This window comes from Nuphar pumila, chromosome 11 (assembly GCF_984573655.1).
Source record: "Nuphar pumila chromosome 11, dmNupPumi1.hap1.1, whole genome shotgun sequence".
Taxonomy (NCBI): domain Eukaryota; kingdom Viridiplantae; phylum Streptophyta; class Magnoliopsida; order Nymphaeales; family Nymphaeaceae; genus Nuphar; species Nuphar pumila.
Window position 1 is genome coordinate 13,649,615 of NC_143259.1, and position 16,344 is coordinate 13,665,958.

Below are 16,344 nucleotides of genomic sequence, written 5' to 3' on the forward strand. Positions count from 1 at the left end.
ATCGCTACTAAGCCTATACAACAACAACAACAACTACGCCTTCATCCCAAAACAATTGGGGTCTGCGATATGAACCAAAAAAGAAAATTATTTTGGGTCTTCCACATGAATCCTTCTCCTCCAATCATTTCTATCCAATGCCATGTCTTCGGTGAGGTTCAAAGCATTCATATCATTTCCTATCATCTCCATCCAAGTCTTCTTAGGCCTACCCCGACCTCTTTTAACTAATATATTTTCCCATTTCTCCATCCTTCTAACTGGAGCATCATTAGGCCTTCACCGAATATGTCCAAACCACCGTAAACGATTCTCTCTCATCTTATTTTCAATGGGTGCAACGCCTACCTTATTACGTATCTCCTCGTTCCGAATCTTATCTTTTATTGTATTTTCACACATCCATCTAAGTATACTCATCTCAACTATACTCATTTTTTGAATATGATGTCTCTTGGCAGCCCAACATTTTGTACCATATAGTAAAGCGGGCCTAATAGTCGTCTTATAAAACTTTCCCTTCAACCGCAATGACATTCTATGATCGCACAACACTCCAGTTGCACTTTTCCATTTCATCCACCCAACCTTTATCCTATGATTTACATTCTCCATCGATTTCTCCATACTTTTGAATGATAGATTCCAAATATTTGAAAAAATCATCCACCGGTATTTTTTGCTCACCAAGCTTCACTACACTCTCATCACTACTTTGTTGCTTACTAAACCGACATTCCATGTATTCTGTCTTACTCTTACTCAACTTAAAATCTCTTGCTTCTAATGTCTGTCTCCATAATTCTAACTTAGCATTAACTCCAACTCTAGACTCATCAATCAAAATAATATCATCAGCAAACAACATACACCACAACACATTTTCTTGAATTGATCTCGTAAGCTCATCCATCACTATAGCAAATAGGAAAGGGCTTAAAGCAGATCCGTGATGTAACCCAACCGTTATAGGAAAATTGGTTGCCACACCTCCACAAGTGCGGACATTGGTTACTACTCCTTCATACATATCTTTAATTATACTAATGTACTTGAGAGAAACACCTTTCTTCATCAGGGATATCCATACACAAAGATGCATGCTTCAACAATATTGAGGTTTTTGTGCATCTATGCCAACATCATATACAGAAAATGAGTGTGAAAATGAGTGTGTGCATCCAGTATTAGATGTGCTCATCTTATAACCAAAAATGCTAATGATACAATCGAGCCATGAACAGGTTACAATTTCAAGCGAGAACAAATATATAGTTCATTCATTCAAATAGCAAAATCATGATTTCATTCATTCAAATATTCATGGATTTCATTGAACATCCCACAAAACAACCAAAAACAAAACTGCAGAATGAGGAGAAACCTTGTCTGTCCATTGAACAAATGGATTAAAGTGAACTTCTACCCCAATTTTAACCGTGATTTATGTGATCTATCTTAATAAGCAACAAAAGTGAGAAAAAGAGATGCTAACTCTGATCCAGCACTGGATTTTACAGCAAAGCAGAAGACTACTAAGCTAAAAAAGCGGAAAGAATACAGAAATGAGAATAAGCACACTGTTTTTTGACCCAAAAATGCTGTCCATGAGGCATAGTGGTCTCTGTTTTTCTGCAGATTCTGATTTTCTCAAGAAACACTAGTGTCAACCTTCGATAAAAGGTTAAAACTCAAGAATAGAGCCCACCGATGATTCACTGAATCCCACGTCCGTGTTCGGGGGATCGAATGAGCGCCACGTATTTATGCACATGGGTCTCGTATTCCCGTGTATGTTGACATAGCTTTGCATCGGACTCTGGTGCTGTTGCAAAGACTTAATCACCCTTACTTGCTTTTCTTGCCCTGAAATGACGGTTTGAGGAAATGACAAAAATATCCTCCATTTAAAAGTTGTGAAACGACGGGTGGGGAAAAGGACAAAAAAGTCCTCCTTCCAGAAAGTTTGATGTTAACCATTTAAAATGGAGACGTTCGCCTGCGCCATCTGTTGTAACAGTGCTCCCATTATCAACGTTCCAGTGTTACAAAACATTCCAGTGTCTTCTCTTCATTACTGCTGTCGTTAGGCATCATGGAAGAAAGCAATGATTCACAAACATTCCAACCAGTGCCATCAAGGCACAGTGAGTAGCTTTTCATCTCATCATGCTATCGATGAAGAAGGCATGTCGTCTTGTGTGCCATTAAGGCATTGTTTGGTTATTGCAGGTAGATCTTGTTATTACGAAGGTTGGAAACTTATCGATATTTGTAAGACGCTGGGACCTGTTGACAAGAACGCTTGTTTGCAGATGCTAGGAAGGGCCTCTACCCCATCAGGTATCCTACAATCACTCATCATATGCATTGTAGCTCAAACCGCTGTATTAGTAACAGACTCTCATTTTTGTGCGATACATTTTTGTTAGTTAATATCGATTTGTTTGCTATTATGTTCAAGTTCTTCCTTATCGATTTGTAATTTATTGTGCGATATATTTATCGACCTTTTAGATAGTATGTTTTTGTATCGTCGAGTTATAAGTTATAAAAACTGAACTGCAGTATCGATTTTCAATATCTGACAAATCGCTATACATATCGTTTTGTAAGATATTATATGTTTTGTAATATGTATTTGTAAGATATTTGTACACAGACTTTGAAAATGTTTGGGTGCAGAAACACATCTTGACACGCATGGCGGGGCGATTTTCACATGCATATCGTTGCTCTCTCAGCGACTTCTATTGAACTCGCTTTAGAGCCTCGTGGATATTATGAGAGCGTTATCGTCAACACACATGTACGGCATGTTTATTTTATTGGCATGGTAAGCGACACGTCGATGCTCAGCACAAGCAAACATCAAACCACACTTGCTTTGATACTTTCATTCATTAAATCGTTGCTTTGACTTGCGTAACCCTAGTGGTATCCGTTCTTATATGCATCCTGATTAAATCGTAGTAAACCTATGCCGCTTGCTAATGGAAATTGATATATTGCTTACAAAACATTCCACTGTCTTCTTTTATTTGTCGTTGTTGTTAGGCATTAAGGAAGAAAGCAATGATGCACAAACATTCCAACCAGTTCCATCAAAGCGGCATGAGTAGCTTCCCAGCATCATGCTATCGATGAAGAAGGCATGTCGTCTTGTGTGTCATTAAGGCTTTGTTTGGTTATTGCAGGTAGATCTTGTTTTTACGAAGGTTGGAAACTTATCGATATTTGTAAGACGCTGGGACCTGTTGACAGGAATGCTTGTTTGCAGATGCTAGAAAGGGCCTCTACCCCATCAGGTATCCTACATTCACTCATCATATGCATTGTATCTCAAACCGCTGTATTAGTAACAGACTCTTGTTTTTGTGAGATAATATCGACTTGTTTGCCATGTTACTGCAAACACAAATTGATATATTGCTTAAAACATTATTGAGCTTATCATCAGGTTGTAATAAAGACGATGTAGCTCAATCAATAGAAAGATCTGGAGAATTGAATATCTATGCTTATGACCCAACTGAAGAATTGAACATCTGCACTGACGATGCACATGAAAAGAAGGGTGCAGGCATTAGACCCACTATTGACTTGAATGTTCCAGTAGAAGAAATGCAATTCAATGATGAGGTAGACTACCATGACAACGCACATAATAAAAGTGTATGCACCAGGAATGTACACGGAAGTACACCTGACTTCAATGTTTCAGGAGAAGAAATGCAATTCAATAATGATCCTGATTTTGATGTCAGTACACTTAATAAAACCGTAGGAACTGAGAATGTACATGGAATTGCACTTGACTATGTTCCTGTAGAAGGAATGCATTTTAATAACGAAGAAGATGCATATAAATTTTACAATGATTATGCCTTAAAAGTTGTCTTCAGTGTGAGAAGGTTTTCTTGGTCAAAAAATGCACAGGGTGTCTTGGTTAGAAAGACATATGTCTATTCCAAGCAAGGTTGGAAGAAATCAATGGAAAATCCAACTAGGAGCACGCCAGAATCAAGATGTGGATGTCAGGCGAGATTGGTTTTGAGAAGACATCCGAATGGGAAATTTGTCGTGCGTACTTTAATCAGTGATCATAATCATGATTTATCTGCATCATTTATGACTCCTATGCTAAGGTCACATCGTAAAGTAACTGTAGCTCATGCTGCAATGGCTGAAATAGCCGATAGCGCCAGCATTGCACCAAGGAAGACATACAATTTGTTTACCCGCATTGATGGTGGTCGCGAAAATGTGCCATTCACACCTTTGGATCTTAGAAACCACTTGAGCAGGAAGAGGACAGATAACATGAAGAACGAAGAAATATGTTGTTTGGTTCGTTACTTACAGAATAAATCAAGTAATGAACATGGTTTCTTTAGTGCAATGCAAGTGGACGCAGATGGATATGCCATGAATATGTTTTGGTCAGATTCAAGGTCTAGATTAGATTATGAATGCTTCAATGATGTGCTTGTGTTTGATACTACAGTAAAGATTAACACTGAACAGTGGCCATTTGCGCAGTTTGTGGGAGTGAACCATCACGCACAGAGTTGTATATTAGGCGGTGCTTTTGTGTATGACCAGACCAAGGAAACCTTTGAGTGGTTGTTCAGAGTATTTACACAGGCAATGAACGAGAAGCATCCTGAAACTGTACTTACAGATGGTGATCACGCAATTGCGGCTGCAGTGCTTCATGTGTGGCCAGATGCACACCATCGCCTGTGTTTGTGGCATATCTTTTAAAATGCAGCAAAGAACATAGAACACATTTAATCAGAATACAGGGTTTGACAAACATTTTACAAGGTGTGTACTTCATAGCGTAGACGAGGTCACCTTTAAGTCAGATTGGGACAAAATGATTAAGACATACGACCTTGCTGACTGTCTGTGGTTATAAAATTTATATGCAGAAAAAGAGAAGTGGGCATTGGCATATGGAAGACAATACTTTTGTGCAGGTATGATAAGCACACAAAGAGCCGAATCTATGCATGCCACGCTGAAGAAAACCCTGTATTCATGTTTAACAATGTTTCGTTTCATGGAACAATATGAATTATTTGTAGACGGTCTAAGACAGAATGAGCTTGAACAAAACGTGAAATGCTTCAATACACGACCTCTAACTTTTGGCATGAAAATATTGATGCGACCTGCAGCACTGTATACACTAACTGTATTTGAATGGATCAAGAAAGATGTGTTGCACGTCATGAATTGCAGAATAGAAGAACTGGTGCAAACCGAGAATATACACAAATACCATATTTTTTGTCAGGGCGAAAAGCATCAGGAAAGGCAAGAAGCGCATGTCACGTACAATGTCGACAACGGAAGGGTAGAATGTTCGTGCAAAATGTATGAATTCAAAGGTATCCTATGCTGTCATGCATTAAAGGCACTCAATCAAGATAAGATACAAGAAATACCTGAGTCTTACGTAATGCGAAGATGGACGAGACGCGCGAAGATTGAAATGCTCGTTATGGACAATGCGAGTAAATCTGGTGTTGACGAGAAGTGCCACATAGCCTCCCGTTACCAACAACTGTGTAGGTCATTCATGCATGTTGCTGATTTGGCATTGAGAAGCGAAGAAGGCTATGCATGTGCGAGAAAAGCTGCAACGGAGTTACTTGAAAACGTGGAGTTAATTCACATTAAGTCTTTTGCAGCGAATGAATACCAGCCGAAGATAATGGGATCGAACAATGTAGGTCAAAATCATGTCTCGCTTGACACTCCCGAGAAGTTGCGCCGAAGCGTAAACATTATCTTCAACAAGTCAGTAGTGAACGTTGTTGATTATGATGGACATATTCATGAAGCAAAGGGTATCAAAAGAAAACCTGCCTCTGATCGCAGTCGTCGGAGGGCAAAGGGTGCACTAGAATTGGTTGGCAAGAAAAGGACTAAGAAACAACCAACCTGTAATAAAAAACAACAAAGCCCTTCGAATGAACAGGTATGTAAAACATTATATTGCTCCCCATTGCGTGAAGCTTGTCAAATAGCTAACTCGTGTAATGTCCATCATGCAGCAATACCCTGCAGAAGTACCGACAAACGTTCAAACCTACATTCCTCCTGACCAGATTTCCGGCAACGATCGCTACAGTTTTACAAGGCTTTTGGTATGTAATCGATGTTGCGAGGAGGTAGGCATTTCTTGTGAAACTTAATTCAGTGTCTAATATTTTCTCTTTCATGACAGGCTACGATGCAGTCGACAGATAGGTTTGGGACACAGGAATCTCGTGTGGGCTATTAACTTAGTTGGCATGCCTCTTTGCATGACCCGATCTCCACAATGCCAGATTTTTGGAGAGTTTATAGTCGTTTGTCATTGACGACTTGCTGTTCGTGGTTGAATTTGTTCAAATCGATAGATAGCGGGTTTTTGCTTCTGCAGGAAGGCGATTGATGACATCGTTGTATGGCGATTTGTGGTTATCGTTGAATAGCGATATGTGGCATCGCAGAGTAGAACGTTGTTGATTATTGTTGGACTGTCAATCTTAGCGTGATGCGAATGATTGTTCAAGTGTGCTGCGATGTGTGGCATCGCAGCGTAGGACTGTCAATCACTGTGCTGCGATGCCACAAATCGCTATTCAACGATAACCACAAATCGCCATACACCTCCAGTCAACTTCTTCTCCAGCAAATCTTTCGCGTTCCCGACACCTCCACTTGCCTTTTGAAATCATTATTGTTATCTTGTGAAAAGTTGTATCCATATATTATAAATAAAAGGCTACTCAATGTGTATTTTCCAACGGATACCCATAAATGTTTGAGTTGTCGTACAATATTCATTGATCATGTTGGTTGAGCAATACATCTTTTAGGTCATAAATAGTCGCACAAGCACTGGAAGGTGTGTTTGTCTTCTACTTCGTGAACCAGCAACAACCAAACCGACGGTTCCTTCATAAACCTGAAGATCCGCCCTCGAACATAGAAAATTATAGTCGGTGAGGCAGACGAAGACAGCTACACGACCAACAATGGTGAATCCTGGGTATATTGCCTACACATAGTCTACATGTTCAGCAAAATCCGTCTCTTTCATGCGTTTTTTGCGATTTGTTTTGGTGTACTATATAATGTAATTTAAATATCGGTCGTTGCAATGTCCGCATTCATTTCAGTCGAACATCCACCGACGAAGTTGGGCGAAAACTTAGTCAATCACTCCTGGAGGACATCAACCGAATGCGCAGTGAATTCGCACAATGCAACATGATCAGTAATTTTGTTAGTATTAAACTAGTAGTAGTTGTCTATAAACGTAAGCCATGTGTACGTATGATCAATACAACACCATATTTGCTGCAAACAGACTATATCCGATTTCGTAAATTATATTAAAAGCAACGCACCAAGCCAGACTGTGAGCGTCGTCAGCCCATATTTCATGGTATATCGGTTGTATTTTATGTTGCTTTTCATTATTGATTTAGTCCAATTGATTCGTATGTTAACGTTGGTGTTAGCAATGTTTCTTTCGGTTTGCAGACTATATTACGCCGTTTGCCATACTCCAGTGGATTTCAAGATGGCAAACCTTATTGGGTTAACGGTAATCACTGCAAAGACCTTATGACAAGTGAAAAGGTAAGCAAACAAACCTACAGTGTAATATTACAGCGTGACAGTGGTAACAACATTTTTTCGATCTATTTGCAGATACTGATTCCTACACTCTGGCAGTCTGAAAAGCATTGGGTCTTATACGTGATGGATTTACGCGAAAAACAACTATGGTGTTACAATTCGTAGGAAGTTGACAGTGGTTTACGGCTAGACATTTCTCATCTCGTAAGATTCCATCTATATGAGTATAGTGTAGTGTACTGGGGTCATGAATTTACTTTCGGTCGCATTATTCTCAGATCGGTTTCCTCATAGCCATTTTGGGAGTCGATGTCAGCGAGTGGATCTATCGCACGACATACCATGCTCCTTTACAAGATAATGGCGTTGATTGCGGCGTATTTGTAATGAAGTACATTGAAGCGATATACAATGGTGCAAAACCCTGTTTCGACGTTGTATGCCATTCCTTGGCCTCTATTATTGGCAATTAAGGGCATGTCTATTGCTTCTAGTTTACAATCTGTTTTTGCAGGTTGATATACCCGGATTCCGCGAAGAACTCTGCAAAAAGTTGACGTCCTTTCTAATTTCGGAGGAGAAACTGACGGAGGCGAGAATCTAAAAGGCTTGTAATTGATAAAAGATGTGCGCTCAACCCGCGGGATTGACAGTCGCAGGGTGAGACTACGATGTGTGCAATGAACAAAGACTTCTAATGTTCGAAATGATAATATTCAACATCGCTATGAAATGTTGTATGCTTAAACATCGCTTTAATGTCGCGTTCTTATTTTACGAATAGTACAAAGCGATACGCTTGGTGGTCTAACGTCAAACTACACTGCTACGACCATGAAAACCTGTGCCAGCATTTGAAAATTGCTTGAATTTTAAACAACAGTTTCTTCAATTATGATCTTACAGACCTATGAAAAAGGTATAGACGGATACGACAACTGCGTCGAAGCCGCCTATGCACTCGATTCAAGAATAAGTCGTTTATGCGGGAATTGTCGATTATGTCGGTTCCTTATTCGCGAAGCAAAGTGGAACTGTGTGTTGTGTCTTTCAAATATTAATGACATGTCCTATCACCCTCCGTCAGTTTTCGAGTATATACGTCAGTTTCATTAAACCAAAAGCAAATCTTAAATAAAAAAGCACTCCGCATTAATGAAAACAATGTCATGCCAGAGGGCTATTCTGAATGGTAGTCAATGCGATTGGACTGAATCCTTGGGTCTCAAATAAATCCACTAGTACATCTAAAAAAATCGCCTTAGGTGTACATTACCGTCGGTTCATCAATACAGCGATTTCTAAGAACAAACATGTCTTATTGATAAGTTCACGTAATGCGATATTTAGAAATATCTTTCGCCAGAGAAAAATATGCTGGTCGTACTTGTGTTGGTCGAAAGCATCAGCAACCCAACACAATATGCTGGTCGAAACAGAGAAAAACTACAGAAAATGGGTTACCGCCTCAACTAGGAACCCAAATCTATCATCAAAATTGCACCCAAACACCCAAATAGCCCTTCAAATCAGTCCCAATCTATCACACACCAAAAAATGACCAGATTACAATTGATTTGGGCAAACAAAACCCACTGATAGCATCACAATCACAAACTTTTTGCATTCAGGGTACTGTTCATCAGTTTTTTCAGAAAATACAAGAAAATCCACTAAAAATTGAGATTTCATCCGACCATTAAAATTCTTGATTCATTCAATCACAAAAATCAAGAGCTAATGGAATCCAACATCAATCGACCAAAAGTTCAAGACTTCAAGGTTGGTACGGACGTCAGCTGTGGAGAACACAAATTGAGGTGGTTCCCAGCACGACCGATCCAGATGAAGCTTCTTCCTCTCACCGATCTTCAACAAAGCACCCTTTCATTTTCAATAGAGCTCTGATACCATATTGAAATCGGAAAACCAGCAAGAACAAAAGGAGAAGAGAGGAGAATAGAGAGGGAAGACAACTTAAGCTTCATTAGCAAAAAACCCTGAAAAGGTTACAACATATAGGGGTCGACCCTCTTTTACACTACATGACAAAAATTTAGATACCCACTAACACCTTGAAACATTACAGTTATACACTACATGACTTGGCGGAGCTCCTGCTGGCCACCCTCAGCGCGACTGCACCTATTGGGTTACTGTCGAGGAGGACGGCGAGAACGGTGATGGAGGGCCTCGTTAGGTTGTACAGACAGAGCAATCGATAGGTTTCACTTTATATTATTCTGTCTGCCGTTTGTTTTAAACTCAATCAATTTTCCGCATATTTCGTCGCGTATTACCGGAATATGTTCCTGCAACAAAACAGGTAATGTGAAATCCAATATATAACAGGAATACCCAATAACATCGGATACGAAGCTCATACAGCGTGGAAACAAGGTTATTATTCATTGTATATTGCTTCAATATGCTTCATTACGAATATGCCACAATCGACCCCATTACTTTGTAACGGAGCATCGTCAGCACAGAGCAACATCCACTCACCAATGTTGACACTCATTTGCCCGTTAAGGAATCCCGCTTGTGAAAAAGGGATAATATATTACAGTCCGGTCCACCTCGAATAGCTACTTCACCTTTGGGTACAAGCTTACCAAATGCATAGCATCGCGTTCTACGCCACTGTGGCAGTCCAATGAGTTGTAGCACCATAGTTGTTTTAGCTGAAAATTCATCTCGTATAGGACCCAATGGTCTGGATGTTGCCAGAGTGTAGGAAGTAAAATCTGCGAATCGATAAAATCATTTTTCGTTCCAGAGACTTATCGTGATGGGGATGTTACGAATAAACCTTGGATAAAAGGTTTGTTCACTTACCTTTCCAAATTTCGAAATGTCTATGCACTCATCATCGCTGTTCCAACAAGGTAGTGCATCTTCGAATCCTATGCCGTATGGCTTTCACCGGACGTACAACTGTTGCACGAAATAGCAAGGTTTAACCACCAAGAAACATGAGTACGTCATGAAAGCAAACAGAACAACAGCGGCACAGACATACCATGAAATACGGACTGATGATGCGTACTGTATTGCTCGTTGGGTTGCTCTGAATGTAATTGATAAAATCATACATTGTCTGGTTGCACAAAGTTACGAACTTCAGAACATGCAAACCGATGACCTAGAAATTGATAGTGGACAAATACTTACAAAATTACTGATAGTGTTCTCATCTGCAAATTCATCTTGCATCTGCTCGATGTCATCTACGAACTCGTCAGGGCGTTGCCGCCCACCCGAGACTGTGGATGTTGCACTGAGTGCACCATGAGCGTGGTATTCAGGATTGGACATTGAAATTATTGTCTACAGTAAACAACACTAGTCCAAATACGACATGAAAAGCCAAATGTTCACTAAACCGCTCAGACGTTTCAAAGAATATACCTCTTAAGCGCTAGTCCTGGTACTGTGGATGTGGTTGTCTTCTTGTTCAGAGCCGTGCGTGGCCGTTTTGCTGCCATCGTCCACTCCATTGGCAACGTGCCTGGTCGTTTAGCTCCCATCCTCCTATTCGTTTGCTCCGTGCCTGGTCGTTTTTCTCCCCTCGTCCACTCCTCTAGCGTCGTGCCTGGTCGTTTTGCTACCATCGTCCTCTCCGTTGCCGCCGTGCCCGGTCGTAGTGCTCCCATCGTCTTTGGCGTCGTGCCGGGTCGTATTGCTCCACTAGTCCTCTTCTTGTCCGCCATGGCTGGTCGTACTGCTCCGATTGTCCCCTTCTTCGGCGCCATGCCTGGACGGAGATATCGATGGCACCTTTGCAACGGAGATACTGAAACGCCGTCCTCACCTACAAAGGTAAAGTCCTTTAACGTGCAGCCATTTTTTGAAAACAGCCCGCTAATTAATTGATTGCGTTTAAAAAAAATATAAATACGGCTTTTCGCATGCCGCCTTTTTTTGATAACCGCGCCAAATTAAATGCTTACGTTCGAAGTATTCAAAAATACGTCTTTCCATGCCGCTCATTAAGTTTTAAATATTCAAAAATACGTTTTCCACGTGTGATTAGACATTCGAACAATACCCACAAATCACTATGCTGCGATGCAACAGATCGCTCTCCGATTCAAAGCACGAAGCTAATTAATTGATTGCGTTTAAAAAAAATATAAATACGGCTTTTTTGTAAAAAAAATGTAGTTATTCAATCATACATATATGTGTTCTAAGGCTGTAAAAAAAAATTTATAGTGACACAATCATGCATATTTGTGTTCTAAGATTGTGATTTTTTTTTATAGTGATTCAATCATGCATATATGTGTTCTGAGGTTGCCAAAAAAAATTATAGTGATTCAATCATTCATATATGTGTTATAATGCTATAAAAAAAATTCATGGTGATTCAATCATGCATAGTTACTAATAAAATATCTTTAGGTTAGTACGAAGATATTGCCATTTTTCCTTCCAACAATTGTATTGTACTCTCGGTCTTATGTGTGCCAACCTAGGCTTGCGAGATATATGAATTAAGTGACTTTTGATTTAATATCTTCTTAAATTTCCATTTTATTTATTTTTATTTATGTTTAAAAGTTATTGGTGATTAATTCGTTCTTAAAAGGTTATATTTGTTATTTCACTATAAAGTTAATGCCAATTTTGTAATTACGTTACTTGATCAACCTAACAAAGTTTAGGTACTTTTTTCAATAATTTTCAAAATAATGTGGATTTTTGAATTATGCCTAAATATTATGTGCCAATTTGGAAATTACTCTTAATGCATAAATAAAAATGTCTATTTTTTTCAAATGGGAAACATGACAAGATTTGGATCTCCTCTGAGTTAGACACAAAATTGCATTAGAATCAGACCTGGGGGAGCATTTTGGCTTATGCATTATCCGCTCCTAGACCATTCTTATGGACTTGGACTCAAAGTCTAACCTGTTCTATCGGCAGACTGAGCCCCAGATCTAGGGATGCCAGTGGATCGGATTTTATTAGATATTCAACCGAATCTTAGATTCGGTAAGCCATAACAATATTCGATTATAATCAGATGTTTATATAGTTTTGATTTTTTGGTGACTGGATCTAACAAATATTGGGATTTGAGTGATATTCGAATCTAATCACATATAAAAAACCTGGATATGGTAGGAGCTTTTCATCATACCGAATTCAAATTCGGCTCCATTCTCTGGTCTTAATCAATACCACTGGATATGGTATGGTAGGCTGAGCCAGCGCGGCTAAGGCTTTGGGCCTGGGCCGGTTTCTCTGAGTAAAATTCATTAAAAATAAAAAAATCCATGGGCTATGCAATTTTAGATAGTTAAATCTTTATTTCTAGCATGAATGAATGTGTATTTGCTTTCTTTTATGTGTTTACATTATGAACCATGTCTCTGCAAATTTATTTTATGTGTTTCATGGTATTTTCACATGCTAGCATCTTAAACTAGTTATTTTATGCAAAAACATGATTTATTTTGATAGTTTTGATTTCAAGGCATGTATAATGATCATATGACATCTCTTTATGACTGTAGATGATGTTTTGATACTGTCCATGGGTTGATGCATGATTAAAAATCATTATTCTATGATGATGTTTGAGTTTTCATGTTTTTCTTATGATTTATAGTATATTTTTCATGTTTTTCTGATTTTTTTGATTGATTCATCATAGTAAAATAATTTTACCTCTCAAATTGGATCATCAATGGCCAAACCCTTTCATGGAGACCTTTCAAACATCAGGGAGGTGTCTCAGAAAAATGTTGAGCCTTATTGATAGTACTAAAGTGAGGGTTATGGTTGCTGCAACCCATGACAGAAATTCTGTCATGCGTGCAAAGTGATTCTTGACAGTTGGTTTTGTAAAAAAATCTAATAAATTAATGTTTTCGAGAATGTCTGATTTTTTGATATGTCATTTACATCATATGAATAGATCTGAGAAAAATAAAGTAAAAATATATTTCATTTTCTGTAAATCTTGAAGGCTCACATAAGTCGTGAAAAATTAAAGATTTTGCAAAAAACCTGGATCTGAAACTGTCTCAGTTAGGGTTCGGTATAGAAAACCTAGAAAATTCATATGATAGAGGTTTTCGACAAACTCAAATGATTCTGAAAGCTAATAAGTATACGTTTTAAAAAAAAAAATGGGAGGACGAAATCTCTCCTGAATTGGGCCTGATAATTATTTATTTAGAAAAAAAAAATTCTGGCAGGTTCTGTCAAGAATAGAAAATTAGTTTTCAGTCCGTGATTTTTTGGGGGCAAACAAAATCATGTTTTTTAGATCTACCACTTGAAATTGAAAGCTAATATCTTCTGACATGACGATGAATTTTTATAGAGTTATATTTATTCATTTTGATGGTCTGTCAGGCTCGTGAATAGCATGCAAATTTTGATATTATACAGTTCTTGATTTTAGATAATATCTTGAGTTGTGAAATTATGTTTCTAAAGTCATGTGTTTGATTTTTATATGAGATGTTAATCATGCATATGTTAATATGGAATTTGTCTTGAATATGCTGTATGTATGCATGTGAATTATTTGGGCATGATAGCATATGAGACTGCATATTAAACATGAGAATTAAGCATGATAATTAGACGAGATGGTATGCATGATCATGCATGTGTTATTCTTTGAAATTTATGGTTCATGCTAAATTAAAATGAGTCTCATGTATCATGGAGTGTGGTATGTGGTATGCGATATGTTATAAGTCTTGTGAAGCATGCATACAAGGGGCTTGAATGCGAGTCAGGTTTGGTAGAACCAATGGGGTGCTTGTGAGTACCTGGTTTGGCTTTGTTATATATGCTTATATACACACACTCTAACTAGACTCTTGGGTATTCTTTAAGTTGAGTATGTACCTTGAGATACTCTTGAGTACTCCTTAATGTGAGTACATATCTTGAGATACTCTTGAGTGCTCCTTAAGTTGAATGCATACCTTCAGTTGGGTTAAGATGAGCTATGTTAGGACACCTCAGTGACTGTAGGAGGTGTGGGTGTGTGCCTTATGAGGCCATAGTTTGCTGAGCTATCCTTAGTAGATCTTGGGGCTATTGAGCCTGGTACTGAGTGCACCTAGTGTTGCTAGTTGGACCCAATATAAATAATACTTAATAGCTCATTTGTTACAGTGGCCTACCTTGAAGATGATAGGAGGTACACTCACCGACTGACACGTTTTGAGTGCATTGACACCTCTTGAGCCCCCAATCATTGGTGTAGGGTGTTGGGGTTATCAATTTATCATAGGTAGACAGTCACACTTTGTAGAATATGAATCGATTTCTTAGACCACTGTAAGTTTCTCTCTCGGTTAAAGATCATTTTAGCGGATGTTTGGCCTGACTCTTCGAATCGATTGGTTAATTAAAATACATAGCATAATAAACTTCTATCTGATTGTTGAGTCAAGATTAGGTCTTGAGTGTATACCCTTCGGAAAAGAAAAGAAAAATAATGCATTAGATCAGGTTTACCAATGGTTAAATGATTTATTGAATGTTGGCATAAATTGTTATGCATATCTTATGAAATTTTTAGTTTCTGCATATATTGGCGTACATAAACCATTTGATTATTGTTTATTGACTAATGATTATGCAGGTACATTACTTTATGGTAACGTCCCTTCAAATGTAGAGAGAGCAGCAAGGAGCACATCCAGGTTGGATGATGAGCCACCACGGTACGATGAGAGAAACAATTACCGTTGATGGTGTCGCGTTTGCTTTGATACTATGTAAAGAAATGGTAATGCAAAGGAGTGAAATAGTAAGTGAGAAGAACGAATGGAGAGAGAAATGTTGATTCCCATTCACATGGAATAAAAAATATAAATAAGTGTACTATACAAATCATCTTCAACTGTCATGGGTATGCTGCTAACGTCCCTTCAATGTGGAGATCTTATAACATCCACATCTGATAAAATACTTATATATGCAACCTCATTAGGATGAAACTATGAGGTTTGTTATACTTTGCAATTTACAACACAATTTACATGTAGAATTACTCATTCTCATGGTTTGCTTAAAATGCCCAAATATCCTATCACTAATAGGCTGCTTGGGAGAGCAGATCCTGTCAAACGTTGGGTGAGATTAGCAATCACACTTATAGTACTTTGAATAATAACTGGTGGGGGCACCAATGGCAGCTCTGCTTGTCTGGTAGGAGCAGCTAGTACACGTCACCTTGTGTTGGGACGTTGCAAGTTCAAAACCCAATGGTATAGCCTAACCGCTTATACAGGTCACTGAGCCTGGGCCCTGACACTTATTATTTGGTTTAATGAACCTGATAGGCCATCGGACCCTGCCCCAATTAGGTAAATCCTGATTCATAGGGATGCCAACAGATTGGTTTGGGGTCTGATATCTGACCCAATCTGAATCCATTTAGTCAGATTTGGTAAAATACATGGCACCGCTTCAGTAATTGGATCTAAATTCCTTATGCAATTCTATATCCGATTCGAACTGATTGAGTTGGACGGATAATATGAAGCTGAATACATATAAAATGTACTTGATTAGCTATTTGGATCAGGACTTGGTGCTACATATTTTGATCCAATCCAAATTGGCCAAAGATCAGTTTGGATCCACATAAGGCCTGTATTCTTTTCAGACCTGTTGGACTCTGAACGCAAACAAGGGGTGGCTCGTGGG